The sequence below is a fragment of the Bidens hawaiensis genome, unplaced genomic scaffold (assembly GCF_021521415.1).
Source record: "Bidens hawaiensis isolate Kalapana, Puna unplaced genomic scaffold, B.hawaiensis_p1.1 tig00013298_1, whole genome shotgun sequence".
Lineage (NCBI taxonomy): Eukaryota > Viridiplantae > Streptophyta > Magnoliopsida > Asterales > Asteraceae > Bidens > Bidens hawaiensis.
This window is the reverse complement of record NW_027492127.1, coordinates 542,215-556,077: the sequence shown is the minus strand read 5'-3', so window position 1 is coordinate 556,077 and position 13,863 is coordinate 542,215. Positions and strand designations below refer to the sequence as shown.

General features: G+C 35.6%; 2 pseudogenes across 1 annotated transcript; one reads left to right on the top strand and one right to left on the bottom strand.

The window, feature by feature from the left end:
• Positions 1–7,036: 7,036 nt before the first annotated feature.
• Positions 7,037–8,780, top strand: LOC143543799 (3-ketoacyl-CoA synthase 4 pseudogene; annotated as a pseudogene).
• Positions 8,781–9,250: 470 nt separating this feature from the next.
• LOC143543800 (sugar transporter ERD6-like 6) lies at positions 9,251–13,019 on the bottom strand (annotated as a pseudogene). Its single transcript, XR_013137146.1, has 16 exons — positions 12,686–13,019; positions 12,506–12,565; positions 12,367–12,432; positions 12,208–12,273; positions 12,044–12,119; positions 11,831–11,895; positions 11,657–11,749; positions 11,472–11,555; positions 11,306–11,390; positions 11,013–11,059; positions 10,864–10,926; positions 10,170–10,229; positions 10,026–10,091; positions 9,884–9,943; positions 9,697–9,812; positions 9,251–9,479 (listed from the first exon to the last, which is right to left on the bottom strand). The product of XR_013137146.1 is annotated as a sugar transporter ERD6-like 6 (transcript).
• Between the last annotated feature and the right edge of the window lie 844 nt (positions 13,020–13,863).

Sequence of the window (13,863 nt, the reverse complement as noted above, 5' to 3'; positions counted from 1 at the left end):
AGTCAAAGATTGGTTTAGTCAAAGTTGGTCTCGATTGACACATGTCAAGAATTTTGGGATTTTCTATCCCGACAACATGTCGTCGAGATAGGTTTCGTCGCAAAAAAACCAGTTTCTTGTATATAAGCATCTACACAGATCATATACAACCTTCAAACACTAGACACATATATTCAAACCCTTCAATCGAATATGCGAAGACATCATTTGAGTAAACCTGAGAACTAAAATCTGAAATCCATAAACCCACTGATCAAAGTTTCATAATCTAGCCCCTAAAGAAAATTTAACAGTAAAATAAATAAATAAATAAGAAAAGTTTTATAAAGTGAGTTCAAAACAACCATAAAAAACCCTTTTGAAAATCAAAGAATAGTATATCAACATCAACAAAAACAGCATCTTTCCAGTAACAAAATTAAACCTCAAATGATTTGCCCGATCAACACAAAAACACGTGAATGCATATTAAAATAAATTCATGATCAATGAAATTGGTATCGATCATCTTCTAGTATATATATTATAATAATATCAAAAGTTGAAGCAGTATATTAACTTAATCTTGAGATGGAAGTGAATTATGATCACTTTCAAGTAGCTAACGGAGAAAACTAAATTGGCAATGGGTAGTAACAAAACTAGTAGTTGACCCCGTCCGGTGGACGGAATAGCATCACAGTAATGTAACGACTACAACAAATTAGAATAACAATATTATATATTAACATAACAGTAAAATCCAAAAGTAAATAAACACATAAAATGAATCGATATAATGCCAAGTTGCCAATAAAACAAAGTAATATTATCAACAAAACAAATTAATATTACATTCGTATCAGCAGACAATAATAACACAATGTTGTCCTTAAAGCAAATCAATTTAAATTTATATCAACATAACAATAATAACACCATCTAATAATCCTCTTCATGTTCCATATGACAGCAAACAAAAAATAACAATAAAACAACAGTGTTTCAATCCATTATGTATAAGAGCAAAGAGAAGAAACAATCCTGAGCAACTGTAATAAGAATCTAATAGCAAACAAAAACACAATCATTCATGAATAAAAACATGTATTAATGAACGATTGTTTGTGGTATGGTCCTAAATAAATATAAATTAAAAAAGTTAACAATATAATTCATGTTGCTTATAAGTTTCAAAATGCAACAATGTCATAATTCAATTTAAAATGTAATGCTTACAAAACTGAAGCGTTAAACAAAAGGTAGACTATGCATGATGACTGAAACAGACATAAGTCTAGCTACATAATGATAGTACTTAAAAAACACATTACATTAAAGCATTAAGCAATAACGTCTTCACTCAAGTCATTCGATTTACAACTCGAGCACAGTTGGTCCTTTTAATAGTCACCCAAGACTCTTCTGAAGATGCTTGCAATCTCTATCACATCCTCCCCATTTCCACTTATCGAGTGCGCGAGACCGTTTCTTAATTCTTTCAGACTTGTGACTCTAAGACAGTTAATGTTAATCAACTATTAAGTATTTTATGTAAACACAACTAAAAAATAAGCACCTCCTCCTTAATCTCAAGAACAATGCCCTTCTTTGCAAGTAGAACCAATACAACAGGATGTTAAAAATTACAGTAACGTTATAAAAAAATTTCTTTCTAAATTTAAAATGCCTTTTATGACTTATCATATTTGAGTCATAGTGCGAATATACGTGAGCATTGTTCCGATTTGTATCTCTGACATGATTTCATTATCAAGTTACATTGAGTTCTTATAAAGTTTTTCAGTTCGTGTCTGATTAAACTTACCATCTCATAAACCCGACCCGTTTAATCAAACATGAACTTAACAGTTGATGCAAGATATCTTTTGCATTTATCCTAGAGAACAATTTTACCTCATATATTTAAAAGTAGCTCAATTTGATGGACAAACGCTTCTTTCTCCACTAAATATTACTTTTATATTACAATTTGTAAAAGTTATTGATTGTCTAAACTGAAGAACATTAACATTTAACAGAAAACCAAACTACATCTGGATAATAGGTAAGGCGAGCAACAAGTTGCGCCGCTATCCTTTCCTTTTGGATCGCAAAGCCTATTCTACTAAATATCTATCCTTGGTTCCTCAGGCTCTTGCGAGTCACTATGGACCACCTTCTGCCCCCCCGCCTCCAAAAAGCGAACCGCCTCGGAGCTAGGGATCCAAATGTGTCGAAGGCAAATGAAATGAACACGTGCTGATTCTCCAAACACGCTGCCATCATGCTTAGCAACCTTTCTTAGATTCCGCCCTCAAAACCGCCTGTCTCTCAACCCCACCAATGGGGACACCCCAGTGGAGGTCGACACACGCATGCTTCCCCCTGCCCAGCCAAACACTAAGAACGGTCCGCCAGGACGCAGTGTAGATCTCCCCCTCTCTCGGATCAGTCAGAAACTAACTTCTTTTAGCTATTCAAACCCATTTGACCCGTTTGAAGACGAGTAACGGGTTCCACTTTAAACGCGAACCCTACTAAAAATCTCCACAGTTACAGGTCCCGTCTTTAAAATGGTGAAACCGAATCATATGCCTAACATTTATTACTCTATTTATCATTCTACTCATATACTTCAAAGTTGTATGACAATAATCAACACATACCCTTAAATTTTTTTTCACAAGTATCAGCTTACCTGGACCTAAACTAACATCAGCCAATGCAACAGCTAACTTCTCACTATGATGAAGTGGAATATGCTGCTTTTTTTCTTCTTCAACACCCTGATGACAAAACTCTAATCTCAACCATTACCTCATAGTTTTCCTGTCTACGGACAAAAACAATAATTAATCATACATGGAATTGAACAAAAATGTTAAAAGCAGTTGCTTCAAAACTTACCGATGGATGACACGTGATTCATGTTCTCCTTGCCATTTTTCTCACCAGAGTAATGTTGAGTAATATCTTTCGAACATCTGCAATGGAATTACAAAAACTGTTTGCCAAAGTTGGTTCAACCATGTTTTGAATTTGGCTCACACATAACTCCAACTAATAATGAATCCTTTCACACCTCAAGATGAATTTCTCACCGCTAATCGCCTGCACAAATGTCTAATCAAATCAAGAATTAAGTAGATATGTATGGAGAAACAGAGGTGGTAAATTTACCAAGTAAAGCTTGCTGGAATCAGAACAATAGCAGAGAAGCAATTCACATTTTCTGTGCTTTTGTGAAATGAACAAAGCATTTGAATTCCGTTTTGCATTCGGGTCGAGCCAACTCAAGTGACGTACATATTTTTTGATATGATATATTTTCCATGAACCTGTTCCACCGAAACTTACTTTCAAGATTATTTAGGGGGTGTTTGGGATTCCTTATATTATCTCCTTATAACTTTTCATTAAGTTAATAAGTTAAAACATTGTAACTTATAAAACTTTTCATCTCACAATATAAGCAATCCCAAACACTTTATTATTTTTCAAAAAGTTTATAAGTTACAAGTTGGTGAAAATAAGCAATCCCAAACACCCCCTTAAACACTTTAAAACAATTGAAACTTAGCACAAAACGATATGTCTGTCCATGACTAGAGTGATAGTCAGAGTCAGTCCTCAACCCTACAAGTTGGGCAAATTCAGTCAATCAGATGATGAAGTTGGGCAAATGGGTACACACAATAAACCGATTGAGACATGTTCAAGATATGGCGATATTACATTGAAATTAGGGATAAGATGAATGATTTATGTGAAAAATGAATAGAGAATTTGAGACGAAACATCATGCTTGTTCTTGATTCATCGAGGGCGTCTATTGAAGGGTGGCTATACGCTTCGAAAGTCAAATTCAGTCCAGTCCATCAATCTTCAATCGAGTCCAAACTTCACCGATTCAAATGCCGAAATTGAGCAAGCGGCCTGCAAAATTAAAGTTGAAATCAAAGTGAATATGATCAAAAGTATACATATAAGACAACAATCAAAACAGAAAATGACAAGGAATCCAAGATGAATTTCAGAATATAATTGTTTTTTTTTCTCATCACTGTCTTTAAAGGGAATCCGACGAGGAAACTAAACCGTCAGTAACCGCCAAAGTCTTGTGAAACTGCCCTGGTAACTGCCATTCAAGTGATATTATACGGCTAATATTTAATTTCAAGGGTAATCAAGGGCTAATACTTGATGAAAGAGCAGTTGTATAGTTACAACTGACCATATAATATATAATTGTTACGACGGAAATTTGCGTCACGACGGTGGTGTCGGTTGGTTCTCCGATGAGGAGTGTGGGCGGGGGGATATTGGGGGTTTGGATTTTTTTTTATTCTTTTTAATTATTTTATTTTTATTTTTAATTATTTTTATTATATAAACATTAACCTCCCCTTACTTTCTATAGTATTTCATCCGCGTGTTGTGGCGGGTGGTTTTTGAAAATCATAGCATAGATTAAAAAAAACACTTGGTTTCTGGCTTAATCAACAACCAAACCTGAAAATTCACAAGCAAAGTGATTACATGATTAAGTATCAGTTTTCGTGAAAATTCTAATAAATGTTATCAAAACGGGGGTAAAGTCATGCAATAATGTTGCATAAGTTATGCAAATCATGGGATAACTATAAATATATTATAAGTTGAATATCACAAGCTCTAGCCATCTGAAGTCAAGTAGTCGTCACCCCCCTCCCTTCTCTTGTTCGTCCAATGACCAAAATAAGAACCTAGACCCTCGGCTTGGTGATTGTGTTCGAAGCAGGCAAAAACATACTCAAATATTTAGGGCAATTGTTATGAGTAAGAATTTTAGGATCCTTTAAATAAGGATAAGGCTAAGGCTAAGGATACTCTTGGTATATCAAGATCCAGGATGTAAGACATTATCCTAAGCTAATAAATGTGTTAATTTACATATTGTGTTTCATGTTTGACTTAGTCTTGTATGCAACGATTAGCAATTAATTCCCAACTATAGACCTGCTCAATTACTGATATTAGGACGTTGGAGCTGTTATAACAACCGATTAATGGAGATATTAAAATCTGTAACGGTTCCAGGATCATCATAGTGCATTTATTATTCATGATTGTCATTATAACTATATACAAAGGTGATATGATTGTTAGAACACATCTTCACACACTGATTACTCACACTTGTAACTAGGGCAGTGATAATAAGCACTTCCAACCTTGTAATTATCGTTTTTACTTAATAAATTTTGAGGAAGCGGGATAGCTTTCCCCTACCGAGGGTTTTTGTCGGAGATCCTTAACGAATCAAGGGTTTTTCTTCTCTAGATCACCGTGCCACTTGTATTACTTTCGTTCATACTTTACAAGCATCCTACCTCACAATTAAAGTTTGGTTACTTGATTATCCTTGTGTAATTTTTGACCAAAACAATATCTTCCACTACTACCCCGATAAATAGTATACATACATGAAATTACACTTCATAATCATAACAACACATTTCATATAATGATTTCAGACATTTAATATATTTAGGGGCTGCTTGGCAACCTCTGTGCTAGTAAGTGCTTAGTCACTAAGAGGCTGATTGGGAAAGAGACTTTAAGCTAGTAATTGATGAGCCGATATTGATGTTTGGTCAAACCTCTGAATGACTGTGCAAAATGACTATTTTACCCCTCTAAACTAACTTTTGCTAATCAAGTAGACCAACCAAAACATCTTCATTATAGTAAGATCGTCAAATCAAAAATAATTTCCATGGATTACATCTTTTAAAGGTGACATTGATAGTGGCTTCCGGTGTTACAGCTTTGTGCGTAGTGTCGAAATTCGAAATAGGAAAACGGTAGTGGCGTTATAACAGTTTGCCACACTAGTTATCGACGATTGCGACGGCGGGGCAACGATGGTTGGTGTGGTCGAGCTCGTGAAGAAACAATGGTGGTGGTGATGAAAAGTGTGGTGGTTTTGGTTAAGGGTCATGAACACAAGTGAATTGACAAAAGGGTAAATTTTCCATTCACCATGATTTTGAAGCCTACCCATATAGAGCCTTGCTAACCAATTCAGATGTGATATTCTAGTGAACCAAACACACCGTATTGAATGTTGAGTGGCCTTTTAATAATTCCATTAAAAGACTACATCTGAATTAGTCAGATGCAAAGTATGTTTGGTCACGCATTTTAATGGCTTTTGAAAACTCTTAACGACTAAGTTTTATGTCTCAATAATTCAGATGATATATCTTAATCAATACCTCTAATAAATTTAACACTTAATTACTAAACAACCTCTTAATACTGACTGATTCAAAGAGTACCAAAACGTCCGTTAGTTATAATTTGTGTAAAAAGGAAAAGAAAACCATTAATTAAAAGAATATTTTGAAAGTGGCCATTCCATACTTGTTTAATAGATTATGTCTTTCTCACTTTGGTGTCTTATTAGACTACTCCCATCGGTGATTTTTGCCTAAGAGATTGGACCAAAAAAAAAAAAAATAAAAAAGCCATGACTAGTTCACGACCACGATCAAGATTGCGAACAAAGTTTGGATGGAGATAGTGGAATCCAAGTGTCACACTTGGGTTGGTTGCTTTTTATTTTATTTTTTGATTTTTCTCTTAACATAATTCATTTTAATTATAATTTGATTTTTCTTAAATAACTTATAATATTTAAAATTTTAAAAAAATTTAAAAACACAATCTTGTTTAGTTTTTTTTTGTGAACATTCCGGTATAAATTTTATAAAAAAAGAAGTTCGTTTCAAAATTTGCATTCTTAATACAAATTAAATATTAACATTATCTTCGTCACCACATGTCACGATTTTATATTTAAAAAAATATAATTACTTAATTATATTTATATAGTTAATCAAAACTAATTATAAATTGAATTTATTTAATAAAAAAAAGGATGGGATTGGGTTGTTAATGAGAGTAAAGGATTGGAGTGAGTTAAATTTTGTAGATTGAAGAGAGAGAAATTAATTTTATAATGTGAGATTGAGATTGTGAGATTGTTAACGGGAGTAGTCTTACGTACCCACTCCCAATCATCTCCACTTCACTTCCACACATTTCCGATTATTATTATTATTATTATAATAATCCATGCACATTCAAACTTTACTCAAATTATTATTACTCCCAATGTTGATTTTTATATTCAAAATTTTCACCCATTTCTATATAAATAACTTTCCGAATCTTTGACCATCTCCACCCACCCACCATCCACCATGGCCGGAGCCGATCTAAATCCCACCACCGCCGCCGCCGCCGCTGTCGGAGTTCAGATCAACCACCACCGCCGCCTGCCGGACTTCCTCCAAAGCGTGAATCTCAAGTACGTGAAATTAGGTTACCATTATCTCATCTCTCACTTACTAACCCTATGCTTAATCCCTATTATGATCATTATCTTAATCCAAGCCTCACAAACAAACCCTAACGACCTACGTCACTTGTGGGCCCACCTCCAATACAACCTCGTCAGCGTCATCATCTGCTCAGCCGTCTTAGTATTCGGATCCACCGTCTACATCATGACCCGACCCAAACCCGTTTACCTCATCGATTACGCCTGTTACCGCCCACCGGATCATTTGAAAGCCCCGTACGAACGGTTCTGAAGCACTCGAGACTAACCGGTGATTTCGACGAATCGGCGTTGGAGTTCCAGAGGAAAATCCTCTAAAGATCCGGCCTCGGTGAGGAGACGTATGTCCCCGAGGCGATGCATTCGATACCCCCCGCGCCCCTCGATGGCGGCCGCGAGGGTTGAAGCGGAGCAGGTGATGTATGGGGCTTTGGATAATTTGTTTGCCAGTACCGGGATTAAACCGAAGGATATCGGGATTTTGGTTGTGAATTGTAGCTTGTTTAAACCCGACGCCTTCGTTGTCGTCGATGATTGTTAATAAGTATAAGTTGAGAGGTAATATTAAGAGTTTTAATTTGGGGGGTATGGGGTGTAGTGCTGGTGTGATTGCTATAGATTTAGCTAAGGATATGTTACAAGTTCATAGGAACACGTACGCCGTGGTTGTGAGCACGGAGAACATTACGCAGAACTGGTATTTCGGGAACAAGAAGTCGATGTTGATCCCGAATTGTTTGTTTAGAGTTGGTGGGTCGGCGGTGTTGTTGTCGAATAAGTCAGGTGATCGGTCACGTGCCAAGTACCAGCTCGTTCATGTGGTCCGGACGCATCGTGGGTCGGAAGAGAAGGCGTTTCGGTGTGTGTATCAGGAGCAGGACGATAATGGGAAGACGGGGGTTTCGTTGTCGAAGGATTTGATGGCGATTGCGGGTGGGGCGTTGAAGACTAATATTACGACGTTGGGTCCGCTCGTGCTTCCGATAAGTGAGCAGCTTTTGTTTTTCTGCACGTTGATTGTTAAGAAGTTTTTCAAGAAGGATATTAAGCCGTATATACCGGACTTCAAACTAGCGTTTGATCATTTTTGTATTCACGCTGGGGGTCGGGCGGTGATTGATGAGTTGGAGAAGAATTTGCAGCTGTCGCTGGTGCATGTGGAGGCGTCTCGAATGACGCTGCATAGGTTTGGGAACACGTCGTCGAGTTCGATATGGTATGAGTTGGGGTATATTGAGGGGAAAGGTAGGGTGAGGAAGGGGCATAGGGTGTGGCAGATTGCATTTGGAAGTGGATTTAAGTGTAATAGTGCTGTTTGGAAGGCTTTAAGGAATGTCAAAGCTTCTGATCATAGTCCTTGGGCTGATTGTATTAATAAGTATCCTGTTGAGTTAGTTATGTAGGGTGGTTGGTTAATTGTTGTGGGGGGGTTTTGTTTTGTTGTTCATTGTACTGGATTTGATCATTCAAGTTGGGTATGTTATTGGGTTTTTGTGTATTCTGTTTAGTAATGACCAATGAGTCGTTTCTAGATCGGTTATTGGTGAACGATCGAAACAGTGAAGTAACGCGCTAAAGTAGAAAAGTTTATATCGACGATCACACATGTATAAAACTTTTACTATAAAAATGATTTTCCAAAAGGCGATTCATGGAGTCGCATTCGAGCATACAACTTTTAGAATCATATTCTTGAGAATGATAACACCATTGACATGGGGTTTATTGAACTTAACTTTTAGAATCATATTCTTAGTGTCTTTAACAAGTATACCCAACCTGCTTATTATGAACAAGCTCATGCAATATCACTTATTCTCTAGTTCCTTATATTAGAAGATTATTAAAAGAAATGATGTTCTTCTAGGATGGGTAAACATTGCATTTCAATACAAGAATCACAAATTCCAACTGAATGAATACCACCATCGCCACCCGCCACCCCGCCACCATGATCATCACAAGAAACAAGGATGAAGAAGCGATCGAGTGTATCATCTCAGAGAAAACTGTATCTCCTCCAATGTTTTTCCCTTTGTTTCCGGCACCAAAATGACCGCAAACGCAACAGTAGCAGCACACATTAACATGTACAAAGTGAACGTTCCTGTCAAAATGAAGACAACCATAAAATACCAACTAAAGTAATCAAAATTTGTATTAGTGGTGTACAGAACTTCATATGGTAACCGTTTGAAAAACCAGTCTTAACGGTTCAACCAACAGTCAGGAAGTGTGTCCGACTGTGTAAACCACACTGACTGCTTAACCATTAGCATTATTCGATCCATTAATTGTTTAGAGATAGAGGGAAGTAAATGAACCTCCACCGCTCCATGCTAAAAGCAAAGGCGCAGTCATTGTAATCAACCAAGCAATAAACCAATTGGCTAATGTTGCAATACTCCCCTGCAAGTCCTTTAATATTCACAGGCAGAATCTGAAACATAAGTAAACTCATTAACCAATAAATTTGTAAAAACAATACAACTAATAACTAAATATAATTACCTCAGACATTATAACCCATGGGATGGGCCCCATTCCAAGTGAAAATCCAATCACCAGACCCTATTTAAAGAAGCTAGTTAAATGATGTAAGTTGGTTAAAAACTTAAAATCATATATTTAGAAAGAAATAGCAAAGGCGTACCACGACTCCAACCACTGATAAGATACCCATTGCAGCATATACCGAAGACTTGTCTTCTACAAAACCCTATAGAAAAAAAAATATAACAATTGTGATGCGGGCTTTATCTAAATTGTACGAGAAAAATAAAGGACATAAATAAACCTTAATGAAGAAGGAAGCTGCAACGACTACAAGACTGAGTGTCATTCCAACAGAGGAAACCTAAAACAAAGAATGTTTATTTCCCTTTTGAAATGGATCTAAATTGGATCTAAATACATATTAGAGGTGTAAATTTCGATCCGTATAGTTATGTTTTAACTCTAACAGGTCAAACCGGTAGAGAAAAGACAAAAATGAAATGGGTCATAAGTCAAATGGCACTCAAAGTGTAATATTAATGCATAAAACCTCATATTTTGTAATCATATTCAACACTACTTATTTTAAAAAAAAATTGAAATGTTGGGCAAAATGTCTCCCGACCCGTACCAAAAAGTTGCCCGCATTGCCCAACCCACCCAATTTAGGGGTGTGAACTTATGACACGACACAAAATTCGTGGGTTTGAGTTTAGTCTAAACAGGTTCGGGTCAGTTTCGGTTCGAACCCACAAAGCTAAATAGGTCAGGTTTGTGTTGACCCATAACTTAAACCAATTGGATTTTTATGCAAAAATTTAAAAGTTAAATGGACGTAAAACTTATTAATATAAACATAATTGTTCTATACACATTTTTGCAATTTGTTGTAAATTTATGATTTTAGAGTATTGATATGCTAAAAAAATCAGGTTAAACGGGTCATGGTCATGTGTTAGAACTTAGAAGTGTTTGCTATAAATTAATTTGCTTACAGTTAGCAGAATCCTACGTCCTGTTTTGTCAACCAGCCATGTAGAAACCGCAGTTGCAATAACCTAAATGATGCCATAGTTTTTGTTGTCACTTAAATTACAAAATAAAGTAAGATAGAAAATAGTTATGAATAATTATCGTTGCTTACTTGAATAGCACCAAGTCCTAATGTAGCAGCATCACTGCTAGCAATTCCTGTTGATTTAGAAGAACCAAATTAAAATTAACATTAATTTTGAAAAGTTCACAATCAGTTTTATAAGCGTGTTAAATGGGTGTAACAAAATGTTTGAACGAATCGTAAACGGGTTGGGGGGGGGGGTTGACTTGTTTAACTAAACATGTTTAATAATATTTGAAAAGTTCAGAATTAATTTTTCAAAATAAATGTGTTTTGTATTTCACATATATTAAGTTATTAACCATGTAAATAATATTAACCTGCAGACTGAAAGATGTTACTGGCATAGAACAGAACACCATTGATTCCACTTAACTGTTGAAGAACAAGTAATCCAATTCCTATCTGCACAAATTAGCATTTCAAAAAAATCATTTTCATTGTCACAACATTTTCATGGTCACAAAAAATAAAAAAATTAAATACCATCAAAGGGAACCAATATCTTCTATGTTTAAGATCTGAAAACCGAATGGCAGCCGCTCTTCTGCTTGATGACGCTACCGCCCTCTAAAAATATTAAGTTTTTGACATTATTCAAAAAGACGATAAAAAGTTTCATAAAACAATTTTCAGCATCAATTGGTGTATTATTATTATTTATTATTCACCTTAATTTCATTTACTTCAATGGTAATATCAGTATCAAACCCACGAAGAACTTGTAAAGATGATTCAAAATCATCAGTCATACCCATCTTTGCCTACAAGATTTATTTTGACACAATATTGCTCAGAAGTTACTAATACTAGAAAAAATAAAAATAAAATAAAATTAATCTTACAAGCCACCGGGGTGATTCGGGTATAAAAAAGAGGCCAGGAATCAAAATTAAGCAGGGCAAAGTTCCTGCAAAATGAAAATAATCAGGTCTCGGGTTGACATATATAACCAGTATAAAAATGGGGTCGTGTTCGGTTTGCCTTGTTTAACCGTTCTGTTAAACAGCTTAACAACCCATGTAATTAAACGGGTCAAACCACAAAATCAAAATTACCCAAAATTGCAAGTATTCTCCAATTAACAAACAGTCCCAACAGATAAGCAAGCACTATCCCAATTGTGACAGATAGCTAAAATCACAAAAAAAGAAAGTCCAAATTAAGAAAGTCAAAGTCAAAATCTTGATTCACAGTACCACAAACTCGCATACAGAATTACCTGATTGACCGAACCTAATCCCCCTCTCATATTTTGAGGTGCTATTTCCGCTATATAAACAGGAACCTTTGTAACAAATCCAAAATTATTAATAATTTTTATCATGATTTTGTCACAGGCATATCTTTTTAAAACATAATTTAAATAAATAAACGTTACCGTATACGATATAATCCCAACACCAAATCCTTCCAATAATCTCCCCATATAAAGAAATGATGTGTCCTACAAAAACCATAGCCGTTTTTACATTTGACCGTAACTTTGACCAAGTTTGACCCGGTTATTAGGAGCTTACTTTGGCAAATGATATACAAAGCCATCCAATAATATTAGGAATTGCTGCAATCATCAAAGACTGCAAATTTGACCACACAAATTACACAATTTGTTTAAAACTGTTTTTTTTTTCAAAATTACATTTATAAAAGCAAATATATATTTTCTAAGATTAAGAAATAAAAAGAAAAAATCATACCCCTTTTCGACCGATATACTCTGCAATTTGACCACTGGCTATGGCCCCAACCATGGCACCCACATTTGACAAAGACCCAAACAAAGAGAACTGAAACCAACCAGTCCAAATCACTTTAAATTCATTAAAACAAATCAAAATCCATAAAGGCAAACCGGCGCACAAGGCTCCGCACACGCGGGTCCCGGGGGAGTCAAGCTAACTTGCGCTTGATGCACGCATCCTTACTAGGGGCGTGCACACAACTGAAATAACCGAAAATGTATCCACAATAACCAACATAATCGAACCAAAATAACCAGATTCAAGAAAAAACTGATGGTTTGGTTTTATATTATTTTGTAAATCGATTTTTCAGTTCAGTTTTGCTATCAACAGAAAAACCGATTTGGTTTTGGTTTGCTATCAACCCAAAAAACCAAATCGAATCGTAATCGTGGCCAGAATAACTAAACCTAATAAAAAAATCCGAAGATTTAGTTTTATGTTTTTTTTTTCAAAAGTTTATTTTTCGGTTCGTTTTCGATTTTGCTAAAAGCCAAAGCGACTGAAACTGAAACTTTAGGTCCAAATGTGTAATAATTGACAATTCATTGTTTCAGCCATTTTTCTTCAAAATTTTCAAGCTCAAATGGTAAAACAGAAACCTAAATGAAGGCATGTTTAGAAAAGGTTTCTTGAGATCTCTGAGATGACGTCATCATACTGGAACCCATACGGTACCAACTGCCTGTGTGAAGAAAAGGTTTCTTGAGATCTCTGTCTGCTCTTCCTTCCTCGTTTTCGTCCCTGAAACTCATTGTTGATTTTAATGTTATTGTTAATTAATCTGTGAATAAGAAGGAGTATTATGTTTAGAGAGATTGTATAAGTAACGGTCACGGTGAGCACAGGTGGACGGTGAAGTTGCTGATTAGTGACAGGGGACTCAAGTCAAGGATGGTCATACTCTCATGAAGTCCATGACTAATATTTAAATAGTTTATTTTCCTTTTTATTTTATTTTTTCAAATCAAGGCTATGCGTTATGGGTTAACAATTGTCACCACATCTGCAGCACTTTCTGGGTGTCAAGTGGACATCAAGGAGGGGCGCCAGATCACGATGATCGGTCCAATAACCGCTAATAAATTTTTTAAAGTCAATTCTAAATTTATATCAACTAGGAAGACGATTTA